Source organism: Rhinopithecus roxellana, chromosome 7 (genome assembly GCF_007565055.1).
Source record: "Rhinopithecus roxellana isolate Shanxi Qingling chromosome 7, ASM756505v1, whole genome shotgun sequence".
Taxonomy (NCBI): Eukaryota; Metazoa; Chordata; class Mammalia; order Primates; family Cercopithecidae; genus Rhinopithecus; species Rhinopithecus roxellana.
The window spans coordinates 104,106,772-104,119,169 of NC_044555.1; the positions used below are offsets into that span (position 1 = coordinate 104,106,772).

Genomic DNA, 12,398 nt, shown 5'->3' on the forward strand with positions numbered 1-12,398 from the left:
TTAGTCCATTAACATTTAAGGTTAATATTGTTATGTGTGAACTTGATCCTGCCATTAGATATTAACTGGTTATTTTGCTCGTTAGTTGATGCAGTTTCTTCCTAGCCTCGATGGTCTTTACATTTTGGCATGTTTTTGCGATGGCTGGTACCGGTTGTTCCTTTCCATGTTTAGGGCTTCCTTCAGGGTCTCTTGTAAGGCAGGCCTGGTGGTGACAAAATCTCTAAGCATTTGCTTATCTGTAAAGGATTTTATTTCTCCTTCACTTATGAAACTTAGTTTGGCTGGATATGAAATTCTGGGTTTAAAATTCTTTTCTTTAAGAATGTTGAATATTGGCCCCCACTCTCTTCTGGCTTGTAGAGTTTCTGCCGAGAGATCTGCTGTTAGTCTGATGGGCTTCCCTTTGTGGGTAACCCGACCTTTCTCTCTGGCTGCCCTTAAGATTTTTTCCTTCATTTCAACTTTGGTGAATCTGGCAATTATGTGTCTTGGAGTTGCTCTTCTGGAGGAGTATCTTTGTGGCGTTCTCTGTATTTCCTGAATTTGAATGTTGGCCTGCCCTACTAGGTTGGGGAAGTTCTCCTGGATGATTTCCTGAAGAGTGTTTTCCAACTTGGTTCCATTTTCCCCCTCACTTTCAGGCACCCCAATCAGACGTAGATTTGGTCTTTTTACGTAATCCCATACTTCTTGCAGGCTTTGCTCATTTCTTTTTCTTCTTTTTTATTTTGGTTTCTCTTCTCGCTTCATTTCATTCATTTGATCTTCAATCGCTGATACTCTTTCTTCCAGTTGATCGAGTCGGTTACTGAAGCTTGTGCATTTGTCACGTATTTCTCGTGTCATGGTTTTCATCTCTGTCATTTCGTTTATGATCTTCTCTGCATTAATGAGTCTAGCTGTCAATTCTTCCACTCTTTTTTCAAGATTTTTAGTTTCTTTGCGCTGGGTACGTAATTCCTCCTTTAGCTCTGATAAGTTTGATGGACTGAAGCCTTCTTCTCTCCTCTCGTCCAAGTCATTCTCTGACCAGCTTTGATCCGTTGCTGGCGATGGGCTGCGCTCCTTTGCAGGGGGAGATGCGCTCTTATTTTTTGAATTTCCAGCTTTTCTGCCCTGCTTCTTCCCCATCTTTGTGGTTTTATCTGTCTCTGGTCTTTGATGGTGGTGACGTACTGATGCGGTTTTGGTATAGGTGTCCTTCCTGTTTGATAGTTTTCCTTCTGACAGTCAGAAGGACTGTCTGTTGGTCTGTTGGAGATTGCTTGAGGTCCACTCCAGACCCTGTTTGCCTGGGTATCAGCAGCAGAGGTTGCCGAAGATAGAATATTGCTGAACAGCGAGTGTACCTGTCTGATTCTTCCTTTGGAAGTTTCCTCTCAGGGGTGTACTCCACCCTGTGAGGTGTGGGGTGTCAGACTGCCCCTAGTGGGGGATTTCTCCCAGCTAGGCTACTCAGGGGTCAGGGACACACCTGAGCGGGCAGTCTGTCCGTTCTCAGATCTCAACCTCCGCGTTGGGAGATCCACGGCTCTCCCCAAAGCTGTCAGACAGAGTCGTTCGCGTCTGCACCGGCTCCCGCTACTTCCCCTGTTGGTCTTCAGCTGTGCGCTGTCCCCAGAGGTGGAGACTACAGAGACAGGCAGGCTTCCTTGAGCTGCTGTGAGCTCCACCCAGTTCGAGCTTCCCAGCGGCTTTGTTTACCTACTTAAGCCTCAGCAATGGCGGGCGCCCCTCCCCCAGCCTCGCTGCTGCCTTGCGGATAGATCGCGGCAGACTGCTGTGTTAGCAGTGAGGGAGGCTTCGTGGGCGTGGGACCCTCCCGGCCAGGTGTGGGATATATTCTGGTGTGCCTGTATGCTTACAGCGCAGTATTGGGGTGGGAGTTACCCGATTTTCCAGGTGTTGTGTGTCTCAGTTCCCCAGGCTAGGAAAACGGATCCCCTTCCCCCTTGCGCTTCCAGGTGAGGCGATGCCTCGCCCTGCTTCAGCTCTCGCTGGTCAGGCTGCAGCAGCTGACCAGCACCGATTGTCCGGCACTCCCTAGTGAGATGACCCCAGTACCTCAGTTGAAAATGCAGAAATCACCGGTCTTCTGTGTCGCTCGCGCTGGGAGTTGGAGACTGGAGCTGTTCCTATTCGGCCATCTTGCTCCGCCCCCTTGTTCTTCTTTTAAAATGAATGTACCAAGTCAAGTATGAAGCTGGTTTTTATAAATTCATACTATATAAGATTTTATTCTAAAGTTATTTAAAAATGAAAATTGAAGTTAAATATCTATGTTATAGCATACATGTATTTTATTCTGGAAATAAATTTGAGGAAGGTTGGGTAGCAGAAAGAGGGATATATTTTAGGAAATTTGAAATTTGTCACTGTGTTGAAGTTAGTTAAAAATTTAAAATTCTGGCTCTCTACATGATGCCTAGTCTTACATTTTTAAAGCTGTAGCTAGATATTGTTGGTTTTAATATTTTCTCATTATTATTTCCAGCACATGCTTTTATTTTTGCAAGGAGGTTTATATCTATGAAATGTTACAAATAATTCAGTATCATTTTAAAACATGCAGTGTCTTTTAAAGGATTATCAATCTGTGTTTTACAAACCTCAGCAGATATGATTACAGTTTGTTTAGAGCTACAGTTGATGAGCTCTACTTCACTCCAAAGATATGTAACTATCCTACAAACTTGATTAGTAGAATCTAACATTTAATGCTTGATGATTTGGAAAAGTACAAATGACAGCAACCTTCAGAATATCCATTCACGGCTGGGCGTGGTGGCTCATGCCTGTAATCCCAGCACTTTGGGAGGCCAAGATAGGTGGATCACAAGGTCAGGAATTCAAGAGCAGCCTGGTCAATATGGTGAAACCCCGTCTCTACTACAAATACAAAAAAAAAAAAAAAAAAAAAAATAGCCAGGCGTGGTGGTGGGTGCCTGTAGTCCCAGGTACTCAGGAGGGTGAGGCAAGAGAATCACTTGAATCCAGGAGGCGGAGGTTGCAGTGAGCCAAGATTGCGCCACTGCACCCAGCCTGGGCAACAGAGAGAGACTCAGTCTCTAAATAAATAAATACATACATACATACATAAATAAAATAAGAAAGAATATCCATTCACAGTATTAGTTGAAATTAAATATAGTGATGCAAATTAGTTGTCACCTTGACTGGCTCTCACAGACTAAGAACGCTATGGTCACAGTCCAGTCTTCATGCTGAGTGGTCCGCTTTGCACAGTATGAATGCTCACTTGTGACTGCTGTTACATAAGTTTCAGTTATCCAGACAAAATGGAGAAAGATATAAATAGCTGGGTGAAGCTGAAGGTACATACTCTTTATAGAGAGTACATGAATAGTTGTTACCATTTTCTTTTAAAATCATATTCAGTAAAACCACCTCAAATTACTTTGGCTAATTTTTTTAAAATGCAAAATGGAATTTTTTCCACAGTTCGCTACAAGTGAATCAAATTAATCAGCTGTATTGAGAAGCTAAAGGTCAGATTGTACATAGCAGAAAGACATCCCTTTGTGATTACTTGGTTACCTTATCAGGATATTGAGTCTGTGACATACGTTGCTGACAAAAACTTGAATAGGTCTAGAAATTCATTGCCTGTCTTTGTCAGGTTGAAAATATTAGTGGTGATTTGTGAGACTTTGGTGCACCCATCACCTGAGCAGTGTACCCTGTACCCAATGTGTAGTATTTTCTACCTTGCCACCCCCCTACTCTTACCCCCGAGTCCCCAAAGTCCAATGTATCATTCTTATGCCTTTGTGTTCTCATAGCATAGGTCCCACTAACAAGTTAGAACACACAGTGTTTGGTTTTCCATTTCTGAGTAACTTCACTTAGAATAATAGTCTCCAATTCCATCCAGGTTGCTATGAATGCCATAATTTCATTCCTTTTTATGGCTGAGTAGTATTCCATGGTATATATACCACATTTTCTTTATCCACTCGTTGACTGATGGGCATTTGGGCTGGTTTCATATTTTGGCAATTGCAAATTGTGCTGTTACAAACATGTATGTGCAAGTATCTTTTTCATATAATGACTTATTTTCCTCTGGGTAGATCCCTAGTGGTGAGATTACTAGATCAAATGGCAGATCTACTTTTAGTTCTTTAAGGTATCTCCACACTGTTTTCCATAGTTGTCCTAGTTTACATTCTCACCAACAATGTAAAAGTGTTCCCTTTTCACCAAAAACACACCAACATCTATCATTTTTTGATTTTTCTGATTATGACCATTCTTGCAGGAGTGAGGTGGTATTGCACTGTGGCTCTGATTTGCTTTTCCCTGATAATTCCCTGATAATTTCTCCATATGCTTGTTGGCTATTTGTATATCTTCTTTTGAGAACTGTCTATTCATATCCTTAGCCAACTTTTTGATGGGATTGTTGTTTATTTTCTTGCTGATTTGTTTGAGTTTCTTGTGGCTCAAAGGAAAAATATCAGTATATATTTCAAACCTACATGGTCATAGTGTCCCCTTTTTTGTATCTTTAAATAATTTACCACCTATTTGTATGTTGAGCCAAAAGCCGAGCATAGCTCACTCAAATCACCCTGTGTGTGTGTTACACCTATATACGTATATACGAAAATATAAAAATAACAGAGAAACTTCTGGTTCAAGATAACTGACAGAATACACACACACACACACACACACACACACATATGTGTATATATATACATATATTTTCTTCTCCTCTTCTCCCCAAATCTCATTGAAATGACAACAAAAGTGTAAACATTTATTTATATGTGTATATATATACACACATAACATCATATATTTAAATATATATCATATATAGATGATGTCCAATGGCAATGAATTAGCAATGAAATCGAAGAGAGTTGGTAAACTTTTCCATATATGCAAAAAGATGAGACCTATAAAATATGGAGCTTCCCAAGATAGGCCACAGGAATACAGCTATACTGTTATCAGAGCCAGTGGAGGCTGGAAGAAGGAGGGTGACTTCAATATTTAAAGAGAGATGGAACAACTATGCTAGTCCCCTACAAACCCCCAAAATTTAGGCACCTACCTCCCATGTAAAGCATACAGAGAAAGTCAAAACAACAATAAGTATTGTGTGTTCACTATTTACTAATTACTGTCCTGAGCACTTTCATATCTTAACTCATTTTATACTCATAACATTCATATGTAATTATTCACATTAATCTCATTTAAAGAGTGAAGTATCTAAACCGTAGTAGTTATTTGCCCAAAGTCATATGAAGGGTAAAAATGTCTGAGCCAGGATTCAATGTCAAGCAGCAATATCCAGAGTCTATACTCTTATTCAATATACTGTGCTGTCTCACCTCTCATACAACCAAATATATCACCTATCATAATAACTAAGAAAAGTTTCCTGTTAAAAGAAAGTGAATAACAGTTCTACTTCTGACTATTATGGAATAAATGTAATCAGACTTGTGATACCCTGTAAACAGCTATAAAACTGGACAAAATATATGAAGCAACTCTTTTAGGCATTATATACCAGGCAGAAGAGGACTACATTATTTTGAGAGAAGGGATTCTAATGAAATGAGCCACAAGTTCAATTTGAATTTCTTATTGGGAGACTTTTCCTCATACGGCTTAAGTCAGTGGATTCCAATTGGAACATTTGTATTGATGAATTGAAGAAACAAGGAACAAAGTTAAAGGCGGCTGAAAAAGTTGGAATTTGCTTGCAGAGTACTAAAAAAGAGGAAATTATGACATTCCAAAATGGTCACAACTTAGCAGTAAAGACCAGACCCTAAAATAAGAGCAATGCCCTAGGACTATGGATAAAACTAATAATAGTCTTGCCCAAACAAAGAATAAAACCTAGAATTACAGGAATAAAAGAGCAGAAGGTAATTTAATTTCCTGACAAAAACAAAATGTAACAGCCTTTAATGGATGATGATATAATCATCTTAAAAACTATCATTTACAATAAAGTATTCCTTGATATCTGGTGGGAGTTGAACCCCTGCAAATACCAAAATTCACAGATGCTCAAGTCCCTTTCATAAAATGACAGTACAGTCAGCCTCCCCATATCTGTGCATTCTACATCCACAGATTCACTTAACTGCAGATAAGTTTTGTTTGGTTGAACCTGAAGATGTGGAACCTGCAGATATGGAGGGCTGATAGAATTGAGAATATTGAAAATTTTAGTCATAAGAAGTATGATAAGATAGACTGTAATTTAAAAAAATGTATCAATAGAAACAGATTCTGGAATAAGTTTGAGTTACTAGATAAAATTTAAGAGTAACTATTATAAATATATTCAAAGAATTAAAAGGAAATGGATATAATTGGTAGTAGATATGTAATCTCAGAAGAATAGTAGAAATTACGTAAAAGAAATGCATAGGAATAATAGACATGGAAAGTACTGTATCTGCAGTGAAAAACTCACTGCATGGAATTAACAAGGACCATAGACAATGAGAAGCCTCCAGCACCAGTTTCTACTGCAAACATTAAACTTAGCCAAACTTCTAGATTTATTAACCTAAAATCTCACATCTAACACTTTTATCTCAGTTTCTATTACATGAAATGTCAGGTCTGGCTTTCCAGAAAAAAGTTACAAGTCATTCTAAAAGGCAAGACAAAATACAATCTGAAGAAAGAAAGCAAACATCAGAATCAGATTCAGATATGACACATATTTCATACTTAACAGACAATTCTAAATAATTATGATAATTATGTTAAGGGATCTAATAAAGTAAGTTGACAACAAACAAGAACAGACTGAAAATGGAAGCAGAAAGAAGGAACTCTAAGAAAGAATCAAAAGGAAACGCTAGGAATTAAGAGTGCCTCTGACAGGTTCATAAGCCGGCTGATACAACTGAGGGAATAATTAGAGAGCTAGAACATAAACAAATGAGAGCATATCAGTGTCAAATGTGAAGAGAAAAACACAAAGAACACCACAGAATACTGAAGAACACTGGGACAATTATGTCTTCTTTTGAGAAATGTCTGTTCAGGTCTTTTACACATTTTTAAATTATGTTATTTGCTTTCTTACTATTTAGTTGTTTGAGTTCCTTATGTATTTTGGATATTAACCTCTTATCAAGTTTATTATTTGCAAATATTTTCTCCCAATCCATAGGCTGTTTCTTCACTCTGTTGTTTGTTTCCCTGGCTGTCAAAAGATGCTAATAACCTCTGTGGAGTAGGCAGCTGGGGAAAATAGTGGTTCTAGCCATATGACCAATATCAATAGTTTCCTCATTTCTTTGTTCTTAGGCAAGTCCTAGCAATGTCAGGAAGGCAGTCCTTTCTGGGTGGATATTCCCCATTGTTTTTTCTCGACTTTGTTGCTACACATTCTTTAGTGGGTCTTCAAGCCTTCTCAGGGCTATTTCATTTTGTGAATAGCTCTGTATATCTTGAGGGGTGGGAGGGTAGAGAACGAAGGCTCGTATCTTTCACTCTGTCACCTCCGTGATGTCACTCCTCTTCCTAAGTTTTGAAGGACAATTCTGCCATGTATCTAATTCTAGTTGATGAGTTGCTTTTCCCTTGCTCCTTTCAATATGTTCTATGTCTTTGGCTTTTGACAGTTTGATTAGAATGTATCTTGTGTGGGTCCCTTTGGCTTTATCCTACTTGAAGTTCATTGAGTTTCTTGTGTTTGTACAGCCATATCTTTCACCAAATTTGGAACGATTTTAAGACATTATTTCTTTTTTTTTTTTTTTTTTTTTTTTTTTTTGAGATGGAGTCTCGCTCTGTTGCCCAGGCTAGAGTGCAGTGGCGCTATCACTGCAAGCTCCGCCCCCCGGGTTCACACCATTCTCCTGCCTCAGACTCCCGTGTAGCTGGGACTACAGGCACCCGCCACCATGCCCAGCTAATTTTTTTTTGTATTTTTAGTAGAGATGGGGTTTCACCGTGTTAGCCAGGTTGGTCTCGATTTCCTGACCTCGTGATCCGCCCGTCTCGGCCTCCCAAAGTGCTGGGATTACAGGCGTGAGCCACCGTGCCCAGCCAAGACATTATTTCTTTAAATAATTTCTTCCCCTTTCTTTTTGTCTTCTTCTGGAACTCTCATAATGTATATATTAAGCTTCTTGATGATAACCCATAACTTCCTTAAGTACTGTTTACTTTTCTTAACTGTTTTTTTTCTTTTTGCTCCTCAGAACCAATAATTTTAAATTTCCTGTCTTCAATTATATTATTCTTTTTTCTTCTATCTCTTTGGTTCTGCTGTTGAATTCCTCTAGTGGATTTTTCAGCTCAGTTATTGTACTTTTCTGTTTGAGAATATGTGTTTGGTTCTTTTAAGTAATTTATATGTCTTTGTCAATATTCTTATTTTGTTTATATATTATTTTATGGAATTCCCCTAGTTTTTTTTACATTGTGCATTATCCCTTCAAGTATAATTAAGACAATTGTTTTAAAATCTTTGTCTAGTAAATCCAGTGCCTACATTTCTTTATGGACTACTTACACCACGCTACTTTCTTTTGTTGAATGGGCTCTGTTTGCCTGTTTCTGTGCATGCCTTGTGATTTGTTATTGTTGTATTGAAAATTATACATTTGAAAAAAATAAGCACCTCTAAGGTTTTTTCTAGGATATTAGGTCATGTCTTGAGCCTTGTACCAGGCTGGAGGGAAAGGCTAAGGTCTTCTCATGTCTCCTCTGGTCATGCATCTTTTTTTAATCCCTGTGTAGATTTTTCCATTTTCCTATATATATGGATGCTTTCAAATGTCTTAATTTCTCAGGAGTATCACTTCATCTTCTCCTTGGAGACTAAAATATTCTATTGTATTCCTCCACCTGTAATCTCTTGCCTCAGACATGTGGGTCTGTAGTACAGTTCACAGAAGCTGTGGTTGCTGTTTCTGTGACTTTCCTTGCCTGAGATCCAAGCTATGCCATTTTTTTCCCATCTGAGCTCTGAGTCTTGGCTCAGGAGAAAGAGACATGAGATCCTGAGGCAGTTCCCAGACAGAGTAGAATATTGCTAATAATATGTATCCTGTGACCTCTGGTTTGAGGGAGGGAATTTGGAACTGAATTGTTGCTTCCTTCTGACCAAACTGTCATGTGCCAGAAATGGCATGGAACGAGGGCAAGTAAAAATGCCAGCCAGGCAGGGTGGCTCATGCCTGCAATCCCAGCACTTTGGGAGGCCAACATGGGGGTACTGCTTGAGGCCAAGAGTTTGAAAGGAGCCTGAGAAACATAGCAAGGTCCCATCTTTAGACAAAAATAAGCAAAAAGTAGATGGACATTATGATGCATTCCTGTAGTCTGTGCTACTCAGGAGGCTGAAACAGAGAATTACTTGAGTCCAGGAGTTTGAAGATTCAGTGAGCTATAATTGTGCGACTTCACTCTGGTCTAGGTGACAGAGTGAGTCCCTGCCTTTCTAAAAAACAAAAAGCCACAAAATGGTTCTGTTGTCTTGAATGTGGCTTTTTTATAATCTGACATTTGATTTATTGCTGCTGATCTTTGACTATTTTCTAGAGCTTCAATAGAGATTTTAGTGAGTCTGTTTTTGTTTGTTTTTTATGTTTCAATGGGGAGGACTAAGGGCCTGGAGCTTCCTAGTCACTTATCTTGCTGAAATCACTCCCTTCTACCTAATTTTTTTAATACTTATTCTCAGATTTTGTTTTAAAGATAAATGTATAGTTTACATTTGATAACATTTAAAAGTATGAAGTATCAGTAAATATAGATGATAAAATACTACAAATAGAAAGAAGACGGAGCTGGGATCGCACCACTGCACTCCAGCCTGGGCGACAAAATGAGACTCCGTCTCAAAAAAAAAAAAAAAAAAAAGAAAGAAAGAAAAAAGAAAAAAGTCTCCATTAAACTGGTAAATTCCTCATCCCACAAATAGCCATAGAGACTGGAGTACCAGCTTCAAAATACTTTTTTTTCTTTTTTCTTTTTGAGCCAGTCTTTTTTTTTTTTTTTTTTTTATACTTTAAGTTCTAGGGTACATGTGCATAACGTGCAGGTTTGTTACATATGTATACTTATGCCATGTTGGTGTGCTGCACCCATCAACTCGTCAGCACCCATCAATTCATCATTTATATCATGTATAACTCCCCAATGCAATCCCTCCCTCCTCCCCCCTCCCCCCTCCCCATGATAGGCCCCAGTGCGTGATGTTCCCCTTCCCGAGTCCAAGTGATCTCATTGTTCAGTTCCCACCTATGAGTGAGAACATGCGGTGTTTGGTTTTCTGTTCTTGTGATAGTTTGCTAAGAATGATGGTTTCCAGCTGCATCCATGTCCCTACAAAGGACGCAAACTCATCCTTTTTTATGTGAGCCAAAGTCTTGCTCTTGTTCCCCAGGATGGAGTGCGATGGCAAGATCTCTGCTCACTGCAACCTCCGCCTCCTGGGTTCAAGCGATTCTCCTGCCTCGGCCTCCCAGTAGCTGGGATTACAGGCGCCTGCTACCACGCCCGGCTAATTTTTGTATTTTTTTTTTAAATAGAGATGGGGTTTTATCATGTTGACCAGGCTGGTCTAGAACTCCTGACCTCAGGTGATCCACCCACCTCGGCCTCCCAAAGTGCTGGGACTACAGGACACCCACCCAGGCCACCACACCAGCCTCAAAATACTTTTTTCCTTAGTGGTTTTTGTCGAGTGGCCATGTGCCTATGGGAGTGTTCTAAGAAGACGTTAATCCGGACCCAGAACGTGGGAAGTACTGGTTTCCATATCGATTTGGTGATGATTGTAAACTGATTCAAATCTCTGAATCCCAACTGCACGCCGACGACGTTACGGAACCAAAAACGCTCTGACGCCTGCATTTATGGGCGGACGCACAAGTATGTTACGATGACTCGATTGCTTTTGCCTAGCGGAAACCATTCAGTAAGGACCAAGCACTAAATAGCCAAGGAAAAGGAAGTGAGTCAAGGACGTACTCCTCTTGGTGACAGCGTGGGCCGCTGACATTTGGGAGTCTGCGCTGGGTCCGCTTGGAGTTCTGAGCGGATGGAAGATTTCAGTCATGTTTGCACCCGCAGTGATGCATGCTTTTCGCAAGAACAAGACTCTCGCTATGGAGTCCCCATGTTGCTGCTGATTGTTGGAGGTTCTTTTGGTCTTCATGAGTTTTCTCAAATCCAATATGATGCTGTGAAGATTAAAATGGATCCTGAGCTTGAAAAAAAACTGAAAGAGAATAGAATATCTTTAGAGTCGGAATATGAGAATATAAAAGACTCCAAGTTTGATGACTGGAAGAATATTCGAGGACCCAGGCCTTGGGAAGATCCTGACTTCCTCCAAGGAAGAAATCCAGAAAGCCTTAAGACTAAGACAACTTGACTCTGCTGATTCTTTTTTCCTTTTTTTATAAAAAAATAAAAATGTTATCAACTGGACTTCCTAATATATACCCCTATTAAGTGGAAAGGAAATTCCAGGCCCATGGAAACTTGGATATGGGTAATTTGATGACAAATAATCTTGATAAAAGGTCATGTACAGGTTTTTATACTTTCCAGCTATTCCATCTGCAGATGAAAGTAACAATGTTGGCCACGTATATTTTACAACTTGAAATAAAAAATGTAAATACTGCTCCAAAAAAAAAAAAAAAGAAAGAAAAAGAAAAAAAAAGAAAGAAGACATGGCAATATGAATAAATAAAATAGAACAAAAGGTGAAAATTGTATTCTCTAATTTGTAGTTTTTTGAAGGAAGAGCACCTGTGTGTGTGCGTGTGTGTGTGCACACATGAGTGTGCATGTGTACATGTGTGCTAGAGCGAGAGAGAGAAAGAGAGAGAGAGATTTAGAGTGTATTATTTAGAGAAGATGTGGTGTTTGATGCTCTGGATAAATTTTTCCCAGAGGTCAGACCGACTCCAGATTTTACACTGTTTGTTCACATGAGTTAATAAATTCAACAGTTTTGCTTAATGTAGCTGTGTTAGTCCCTTTTGTGTTGGTATAAAGGAATACATGAGACTTGGTTATTTATAAGGAAAAATAGTTTATTTTGGCTCATGGTTCTGCAGGTTGTACAACATGACACCTATATCTGCTTGGCTTCTAGTGGGGACTCAGGAAGCTTTTTCTCATGGTGGAAGGTGAAGGAGGAGCCAGTGTATCACATAGTGAGAGAGGAAGTAAGAGAGAGAAGGAGGTGCCAGGTTCTTTTAAACAGCCTCTCACATGAACTAATATAGAGGGAAATTGCTCATCACCAAGGGGATGGCACCAAGCCTTTCATAAGGGATCTGCTCCTATGACCCAAATATCTTCCCCAAGGACCCACCTCCAACATTGGGGACCACATTTCAACATGAGATTTG

At 39.5% G+C, this 12,398-nt stretch overlaps 1 pseudogene across 1 annotated transcript; it reads left to right on the forward strand.

Annotated features, from left to right (window-relative positions):
- Positions 1-11,087: 11,087 nt before the first annotated feature.
- LOC104658183 lies at positions 11,088-11,463 on the forward strand (annotated as a pseudogene). The gene has a single exon (XR_747395.2). The product of XR_747395.2 is annotated as a cytochrome c oxidase assembly protein COX16 homolog, mitochondrial pseudogene (transcript).
- The last annotated feature ends 935 nt before the right edge of the window (positions 11,464-12,398 follow it).